Source organism: Castor canadensis, chromosome 15 (genome assembly GCF_047511655.1).
Source record: "Castor canadensis chromosome 15, mCasCan1.hap1v2, whole genome shotgun sequence".
Classification (NCBI taxonomy): Eukaryota; Metazoa; Chordata; class Mammalia; order Rodentia; family Castoridae; genus Castor; species Castor canadensis.
Window position 1 is genome coordinate 75025255 of NC_133400.1, and position 10165 is coordinate 75035419.

Below are 10165 nucleotides of genomic sequence, written 5' to 3' on the forward strand. Positions count from 1 at the left end.
TCTTTATAGATTTGCCTATTCTGGATGTTTCATGTAAATGGAATCCTATGATATGACACCTTTTGTATATGGCTGTTTTCTCTTAGCATTAAAAAAAAGGGAGTATAAAATTTTCAAGGTTCTTTTATCTTATAGCATGAGTCAGAACTTCATTCCTTTTTATGGTTAAATAATATACCATTAATTGGTCATATCACTTTTTGTTTATTCATTAATTGATAGACAAATTAATTTCCACTTTGTTTATTATGAATAATGCTGCTATTAAGATTATTGTATAACTTTCTGTGTGGCCATATGTTTTCTGTTCTCTAGGAATGGCATTGCCAGATCACATGGTGACCCTGTGTTTAACATCTTGAAAACTCTGTTTTCCAAAGTGACTGCATTGTTTTGTATTCCTATCAGCAATGCATACAGATTCCAATTCCTGCACAGTCTGGACAGATTTTGTTGTTATTTATCTTTTTTATTGTTGCCATCCTCATGGAATTAAAGTGATATTTCATTGTGGTTTGATTTATATCTCCCTAATAGCTAATGATACTGAGCATTTTAAAAGTTTTTTTTTTTTTTGGCATTTATATATTACTTGGAGGAATGTCTAGATATTCTTTGTCCATTTTTAAATTGTAATATTTTTCTGTTTATTGTTGCATTGTAAGAGTTCTTTATGTATTCTGAATGTTAATCCATTATCAGATAAATTATTTACAAATATTTTCTCCTATTCTTTGGTTTGTTTTCTCACTATCTTGATGGTGTCTTTGGAAGCACAAGAGTTTCTGATTTGATGACATTCAAATCAGAATGGCTTTTGGTGTCAATGTGTAAGAAACTATTACCTAATCCAAGGTCATGAAAATTAGGGCCTATGTTTTTTTAAGAGTTTTATGGCTTTAGCTCTTACATTTAGGTCTTTGATCCAGTTTGAAATAATATTTGTATATAGTGTAAGCTAGGGATTCAACTTCATTCTTTTGTATGTGGATAGATAAAAATGTTACCATTTGTTGAAAGGACTGTTCTTTTCCTGTTGAATTGTCCTAGTGCCCTTATCAAAAATTGATTGGCCAATGTTTGTGTGAACTCTCAGTTCTATTCCCTTGATCTCTGTGCCCATCCTTACACCAGTATCACAACTATAACTCCAAAATGGTAAAGTGAACTGCATGGAAGAAATTCCTATTCTTAAATTACTTGATAATTCAAGAGAATGTAGCTATAGATTTTTTTCCAACCTTCTTTGAAACAGGAGTCTCTTCATCACTCCACCTAAAATAAATTGCAAGCATAAATCTAAATTTAAATCTCACCTGAGGGGCCCTTTTATGTGATCCTACCGATATCAATGATGTGGGCTTTGACAATCTCTTTCTCTGTGTATTCTTTAAAACAGTTTTAAAAATCAATTATCTTGAGCATGGTAGTACACACTCATAATTCCAGTGACTCTGGAGGCTGAGGTGGGAGGATCATTGAGTTCAAATGCAATCTGGTCAACATAGCAAGACCCCCATCTCAAAAACAAAACCAAAAACTTAATTATGAATCAAGGTGTTCAATGAATACAATGCTTAGTGTTTTTCTAATTTGGAAGCTAGTCTTTAACTTTAAGCAAAACCCTTTAGATTATTATTTTAGAAAAAGATTTGTTATCTTTGTCTTTTTTTTATGGTACTGGGATTTGAACTCAGGGTCTCACACTTGCTAGGCAGCTGCTCTACCACTTGAGCTATTCTGCCAGCCCCTGAAGTATGTATTTGTTCTACCCTGTAGACTTAGTCTAAGGATTTAACATGTCTCTATTCTAAATGCAAGGATTCACAGAAAACAAAAATTTCTTGGCCTCCTGGTACTTACCACAGTCTATGTTCTTATACAGGCTGTACAGAAAGAGGAGGCAAAGTAAACCTACCCCATATACACCCCAGCCCAAGCCCTGTGCCCAGTCTGTATTGTGAATGGGGAGATATGCAGTGGGAGAAAAAAAAATCTTGACTCTAGGGCCAGGGAATCTCTTAATTCAATTTGTAGTCTTTGTAGTTCTGTTATTCAATAGAAAAAAAGTTTTAAAACTATTCCATAGATAAAAGAGATACATTACCAAGATGAGGTGCTCATAATAGGGTAAATACAGTTCTCTTAGACTACCATAGACAGTTGTTCATAGTGCATTAACTCATGAAGAAAGATTTTCCCTCTCTTAGCCAAACAAATTCTCTTCTCGTCTTGACCTAGACACAATGCTTCTGTTGAATTGTATGTCTTTGAAGGGATTTTTAATCTTTGTGATTATTTAGAGTGTGCTAAATCTTTGTTTATGGCCATACCATCCTGATCTCAGAAGATAAGCAGGGTCGGGCCTGGTTAGTACTTGGATGGGAGGATGCTAAATCTGAAAAATCTCTGCTCCTCTGCTTCACTGCTCATGCTTAGGAGCTATTTTGTGGGAGGCAAACCAGGACAAGAGGAGGTACCACTGGCTAAACCTTGGCGTACCCCAGCAGCTCCATGTGATTTTGCAGGTCCAGAAGTTCAAGTTTATCTGTTCACCATGAGGTTAACAGGTGTGGAAGACTGGACTCTTCATCATCAAATATAAGAGGATTTGGTTTTTAAGCCATAAAACTCAATGAGTATTCATTGAGGGCCCCTCTCACTAATCAGTATCAATTTTATACAATGTTCCCTTTTTTATGGCTATTTCTCAGGAGATGAAATGTCAGATCATAGTTATTTTATTTCAAGAGTATTTCTGTTTAAATACTGAGACTATTCATACTGTATAATACTGAGGAATAATGAGAATTTCTGTTTCTATCAAGCTCATGGTTAACATCACACAGGCTTGCCCTAGCCTTGCTCCTTTCCATTTTACCATTGTTTCTGGTTAATGTTGCAATATCCAGGCTTAAATGTGTTAGAGAGGGAGAAAAAGGGCCTACCTGACTCTGTTCATGAGAAAACACCAGACAATCTAACATTTAGGGATATTCCACTGCCCTGTATTATTCAGAAACATCAAAGTCATGATATGCAAGAGAGACATAAAGAGACTCAGAAACTGGTTCAGATTAAAGACGACTAAAAGGCACAACAATTAAGTTATGTAAATTATGATCTTGAGTTTTCTTTTGCAATTAATGTCCTCACTGGATCAACCAGTGAAATCTGAATGAGGTTTATAGATTAGGGCTTAATTATAATAGTGTCATATCAATGTTAAAATCCTAAGTGCAATATTTGTACTGTGGTTATATAAAATAATTTATTAGTTTAGGATACACTGAAGTATCTAGGGGACATCAAGTCTGCAATTTACTCTCAAACAAATTTGAAAAAGTACTGCATATTGAGAGGGAGAAAGAGAAAAAGATGAAGTCAGCATAGTAAGATCTTTTCATTTGGGGAATGTGGTTAAAATTCTTCATATGATTCTTGCAACTTTTAAGTGAGAAATTATGTCAAAATAAAAGCATTTTAAACTAGAAAAGCATATTAGTCTTTGTGTTTTTCTTTTTATTAAGCAAGCATTGTCTGAAATTTCTATAACCTTACCCTGGATGGAGCAGGATAAAGCCTCAAACCATTTCAAATTGTTCTGGCAAGCACTGTAGGAATGCAGGGTCACAGCAGACCCAAGCACACTGGGGGCTCATTAGCAGGTTAGTCTTAATAATGTTAAAATCATCTGTTGGAATAGCAGTATCTTAAGTGGTCAAAACTTACAAACTTTAAAAAATTGCCAAAAAAAAGTTTTTCTAGAAACAACCAATTCAGATTCTTATTAGTCTCTTCCTGACCAGCTTTGGGATTCCTGTTGTCTTTTTTTGTTGTTGTTTGTTTTTTGAGAGAGGGTCTTACTAAGTATCCTGGCTGGCCTTGAACTATTGTTCCTCCTGCCTCAGTCTTCCAAGTGCTGGGATTGTAGGTGTTTGCCACCATGCCAGGCCTAAATAGATTTCAAGTTTAGGACTTAAACCATTGTCAACCTGTTTCCTTATATAGAGAAAGGGCGTAATGGACTGTGGGTGCAGTTCAGTCAGCAATAGAACACTTGTCTAGCATGCAGGAGGCCCTGGGTTTGAATCCAGTGCTGTAAGAAAGAAGAGGGGAGGGATGGAGAGAGGGAGGGGAAAAAAGAAAGAGAGAGAAAGAGAATGATAGAATTACCCTATGGAGAAGAAGAGAGATAAAACGTAACATTTGTGCAGTATAAAGCACGGGATCTGATAATAACTGCTTAGTACACACGCTACATAGCATGCTGTACTGTGCTATTTTTAGTGCTCATCTATTGGAGTTTAGATTGTAGTAGGGAAATAGGTACAAGAAATGTATTGGCTTAATATTTAGTGGTGGGAATGGGAGTGGAAAAGAGGGGACAAAGTCAAAGTTGAGAGACATTGCAAAGAACTTTACTGACCATGGGTAGGAAAGCAAAGGACCCAGAGATGATGCCAAGGTTTCAACTTTGGCTACCAGCACAGTGATAATGCCCTTAAATAAATTGTGTGTGTGAGTGTGTGTGTGTGTGTGTGTGTGTGTGTGTGTGTGTGTGCGTGTGCGCGCACTTGTGTGTGTGCGTGCGCCCGCCTGCCTGCCCATGCACATGTGCACACAAAGGATTGATTGAACCCGGAGCCTCATGCATACTAAACACATGCTCTATGGCTGAGTTACACCCCCACTCCAGCAACTAGCTTTTATTACACACCTCACAATCTCCAGCACCGGGCAAGTGCTTAATTCCTGTTATCGTGTATTTGAAAATCATAGTACTTTAAGTATACAAGAGCACTTGATCTTTACCATATACTAAGATGAATCACTTTGTAATAAATACAAAATTATTTTTTGTCAAATATGGATTTTATATCAAGCTTCCTTAAAGTTTAGACTACACTCTGTGCTCTAAATATCTAAAACAATGTTAATCGGTCTTAAAAACTTTACTGATGTATGCATAGCTCACAATTGTCTTTGTGACTTGGTTGACTTGGATTCAAGGTTTCCTGCTCATTTTATGGGAAATCACAGTAAAGCGGGAGATGTCCCTGGAGTGTTAGTCTGTACTTTCCATACTTGAGATTTTGCTGGCACTGTAGATCAGGGGGACATGTGGTACATGATCTCACCTTCGTATCATACCTTCTGCACCCCCGGCAACACCTGGAGGCCACTAGAAGTGTGTGATAGTGCTAATGCTTTTCCTGGCCTGAGTGACCATGGGCTTAAATTTTCCAGGGTAATTGAAATTGTACTCTTCTGAGTGAACTTTTTTTTTTTCTTCCTTCATTCTTCCTTCCTTTCTTCCTCCTTCCTTCCTTCCTTCCTTCCTTTCTCCCTCCCTCCCTCCCTTCCTCTCTCTCTCTCTCTCTCTCTCTCTCTCTCTCTCTCTCTCTCTCTCTCTCTCTCTCTCTTTCTTCTCTTGATTTGTTTTCCCAATAATGGGGATTGAACTCAGAGATTCAAATTTATAGCTTGAGCTTTTAGTTATTTTCCAGATAGAGTCTCTTATTTTTGCCCAGGGTGGGAACTACATCCTCTTGCCATTGCCTCTCCATACCTGGGATTATAGATATTTGTCACCATTTCTTTTAAACAGAACTACTGATATTTAAATTTTTTGAATGGCATATTTAACATTTTGGAAAAATATATTCATGTGTTATTTTCTAGTGGCCTCTGGACTAGGCAGCACAAGTACTATTAATTTATAATGGAATAAACAGAAGAAGGCTTACATCAAGTCAGGCAATGTTTAGTACCCATCCTCCTCCACCTGCCCATTTTGCTGAGTCCATTCCTTGCTGGCTTCCTCTGCCCCAAGGTTGATGGTTTGATGCCTGCCCTTGCTCTCTGCCCTAGTCTCTTTGGCATCTGCTTACTATCCTTATTCTCCTGAAGCAAATGAAAAGAGGATATCTGTTCTGATTTTTATGTTAATTTTTATAGGTGAATTCAGAAAGCTAAGCAGTACTGACAGTGTACTTTTACTACATAGACAGGAGAGCAAAGGACTGTTGTTTCAAACTGTTTCTGTGAAAACATGGAAAATAAAAGGCCAGGGCTCCCTTGCCAAGAATGGTGTGGTCAAGAGACAGACTCTGAGCAGAATTCACCAACTTTACTGAATAACTACAGGGACTCCCAAGAGAAGTCCATAGTGTACTTAACAAAGCCAAAGTCTTCCTTCTGCACCCTGCCATTTCTACTTGGATCCCAGATTCTATTGATATAGAAAAAGTTGAAATAATTGATACTTTTTGTGAATAATAATTTTCTACTAATGAGATGAGAAAAGATTGAAATTGTGGTCATTATTTGGTAAACCATAAAAATGATTTGGAATTATTTCTCTTACAAATGAGAAGTTCAAATAGTCAGGGTGTAGCTCAGTGGCAGAGCATTTGCCTCATGAATAAGACCCTGAGTTCAAGCTCTAGCACATTATAAAACAAAAGCAGCAATGGCCAGGTGTGGTGGCTCATGTCTGTAATCCCAGCTATGTGGGATTCAGAGATCAGGTGGATCATGATTTGAAGCCAGCCCAGCAAGAACTTCGCAAGATCCCATCTCCACAAATAAGTTGGGTGCAGTGGTATGTGTACATGTTTCCAGCTATGCAGGAGGCATAGTTAGGAGGATTGAGGTTCAGGCTGGTCCTGGCAAAAATCTGAGACCCCATCTGAAAAACAATTAAAAACAAGTACTGGGGACATGACTCAACTAATAGGGTGCCTGCCTGGCAAGTGCATGGACCCGAGTTCAAATGTCAGTACTGCAAAAATAAAAAATCAATAATTAAAAATAAAACAAAAGACCAAAAAGAGAGGCTCATGGAAAAAAAAACTGTATTTTAAATAATTTTTGCTTGAACCTTCTAAGCAAAATATTAGTGTTATTTCTTGTCTTTCTTTGCCTTTTCTTTTAAACCATCTCTAATAAAAGTAAAATGGAAGAGCTAGAGGCATGGCCCAAGTGGTAGAGCACTTGCCTAGCAAGCACAATGCCCTGAATTCAAAACCCCAGTACCACTAAATAAATAAAATAATTTCACGAAATTTTCCAACTAAGTGAGATGACTTTTTAAATTATAGAAAAAATGATAAGCTAATATATCTTTCTCAATTTTCAAGAGTATTTCATGAGTATACACAATCATGGTCACCTATGAATCGTGTTTTCTGTCTTGCTGCTCTTGGTTTGTCACACTGATAACTGACCTGAGCTGACAGTATTGTGTGAGAATGATACTTCTGATGAGTGAGAAATATTTACTCCTGGAGGGGCTCAACTTAGCATTACTGTGAAAACATTTGCAAGATGTGATTTAAATTGGTCTCATAGTTCTTCTTTTGCTCTGAGTAACATCTGGTTAGCACTGTCTTTTAGCTTGTTTCCTGGTGCACAATCTCCTAGGATGATTTCTCTGTGTTTGTTTTGTTTTAAATTCTAATTGATAAGGGCTGGGAGCATGACTCAAATGCACCTGCCTAGCGAGAACAAGGTCCTGAGTTCAAACCCTAGTATTGCAAACAAATAAATAAAAATGTAAACAGATGACAGCATGTTAAAATAATTCCAACCAAATTATCTTTAACCACGTAGTCATCATCCTTCTGAAATTGAAAGGAATTAAGGTTATGCCCAATCATGGTAGTGGAAAGCCTGTGAATTGCCTGATTTGTTGGGATAAAGCTGGAGACACAGAATCTGAAAGGACTGGACTCATGATAGCTGGCAAGTCTATAAATCAGTGTGGTCCATCTTGTCTTGTCCTTTAGGCCTGTTAATCCCATTTGCACAGATGTTCTTTCTCTCTCCTAGCAGAAAATTAACATGTGGGTCCATTAATCTGCATAGGCTGCCCCTCATCCCACATCCTTATATTTTTTTGTGTGCTGGGGACCAAACCCAGGGTCTTGTGCATGCCAGAAAAAGGCTGGACCACTGAGCAGTCTCCAGCTGGGGTCAGGCCCATTGATAAGGCATATTCTTAGGAAGAGTAAATTTGCAGTTCAATGGTATATGATATACAAAAAAAAAAGGGGGGGGGCAAAATGCCTACTTTTCCTCACTTTTAGCAATTACGAAGACCTAGGCTCTAATGAAGCTAAATATAGTACTCACTTTTATTGGGTTGTCCAAAAATTTAAGGGGAAAAGGTACATTTCTAAAATTAATCTAATACAGTTAATTTGACTTTAAAAACTGAGAATAAATATTGAGGCCTAAGATGAGATAGTCACAAACATTTAGTTGACAATACATGTTGCTGTCTTATTTTTGTTTAGTGGGTATTTTGCATAAAAGCTAAGTTATTTAGGCATCATTGCAATAAACCATTCACATTCCACTTCATATTTTAAAATATTTATACATTCTTTTGAAGTTATTTCCAAGTGAGGAGACACAAAAAGGCAAAGCTAATTAATGTGAAAATAGCCATTATTTTATTTTAAAATGTTACAAACTACATTACTAGGCTTGAAGACAGAGTTCAAAAACAAACAGTAATACTCAACATAGACAAAATTTTGGTGAACCATGTGCTAATATTCTTTTCGGAATTAGTTTTTCTCATCAACTGTTTCTCGACATCTCTTTTTGGAAGTTAAAATGTTAGTGTGAGTTCAAGTGAGGAAAAGAGATGGGAGCTAGAGATATCAACAAGAACAGAACTGCTGGGGGAATTATTTTAAGCAGCAGAGTGAATATTTAATGAAGGGGCAGTGAGGCACACCAGTCTCAGTCCGTGCTAACTGGATAGTCACAAGAACAATAGCAAGGGGGAGGGACACTCACTTTGGCATTTAAAGGAGAAAAGCCAGTGCCTTGTGGTTTTAGCTTACATTAACAGGCATATAAAATAGAAGGTATGAAGGTCACCTCACATAATGAAACCAGACTCATTATATGCTCTGTAAAAATTTCCTAGATTTTTCTCTTTTAACTTTTCAAATTCAGAATTTTCAAGTGACTAAAAGTGTGTTGAAAGCGATGTGGTGCAGCTTGGTGTGAATTCCCGGCTGTTTTACATCTCAACATCTCATTCAAGGAATGGTACTTCTAAATTGGTTCCAAAGTCAATGTAAGTTATCATCACACAACGCGACTCAAAATGTTGTTGGGACTAAAGCATGTCCCATACAACTTCTATAAATTACAATATGGATTCCTTTCCAAGGGATTCTGGACAGAGTGATTTAGTGACATGAAAATGTTAAGTGCCAAGTAATCGAGAAGAAACTGTAAAATTCTTTCAGGTGGAAAGGAGAGTTAGCAAAAAGATTGGAGTTTTGAAAAGTACCTTAAAAGGCATCAAGGAAACATTCACTCAAAGAAAAGATTTTTCCTATAGAGTATGTTTGCAAGCAGTGTTTTGGTGTTAAGAATTGCCAAGAGTTAGCCATAGATCATATTTTTTTTTCTTCTGTAACTTCTCTTTCCTCAAATTAGGTTATAAAAATCCTATAGGATGGGTGTTTGATATGGTATGGTTTAAATGCGGGTTATAAACTACTTCTGGGGAGAAACAAGCACAGATTGAGCAATTAACTACACTGCACAGAGAAAGGTTACTGTAGCTTTTTCTGACTTCCCTTTCTAGTAACAAAATGTTACTGTGACTAATAATTGCACTGCAGGTTAGTACAAAACAAGCAAATAAGGGACTGTATATATGTATATGCTTTTAGGAATACCCAAATCTAAAAATTAAGGCAAATACGATTCAGATGACATAGAAGAGGCCACAAAAGTAAATCGTAAAGATAAGCCAGCAAAAAACCTGGACAGATAGTTTTAAACAAAAGGAAAGTTTCTCAACTCATAAGATGAACAATGTATTTCCTTATAAAAGGCAACTAATCGGAAACAGTTATTTTCCTGAAAGAGAACACTCTAAACTGGAGGTGGGAGGGGACGAAAAAAAAGCCACAGTATTTTAATACGCGTTGCAATGTGTAATTCTGCTCAATCTTGTTGCATAATTTTCGAATATACTTTAAAGGTGAAAGTCAGAGTTAAGAGGTGCAAGAATATTGAATAAAAAATTCCAGTCCTAATTCGAATCAGGAAGTAGAAAATGAAAGGGTTCGCGCTGCCTTTATTATTCTTCATAAAGGCTATGGCTGAAGAAGCTGACGGCATCAAA

General features: G+C 36.9%; 2 non-coding genes across 2 annotated transcripts; one reads left to right on the top strand and one right to left on the bottom strand.

The window, feature by feature from the left end:
* Nucleotides 1-1846: 1846 nt before the first annotated feature.
* LOC141417731 (small nucleolar RNA SNORA51) lies at nucleotides 1847-1978 on the top strand. The gene has a single exon (XR_012442370.1). It is a non-coding gene; the product is annotated as a small nucleolar RNA SNORA51 (small nucleolar RNA).
* A 1556-nt stretch (nucleotides 1979-3534) lies between these two features.
* Nucleotides 3535-3664, bottom strand: LOC141417711 (small nucleolar RNA SNORA9). The gene has a single exon (XR_012442355.1). It is a non-coding gene; the product is annotated as a small nucleolar RNA SNORA9 (small nucleolar RNA).
* Between the last annotated feature and the right edge of the window lie 6501 nt (nucleotides 3665-10165).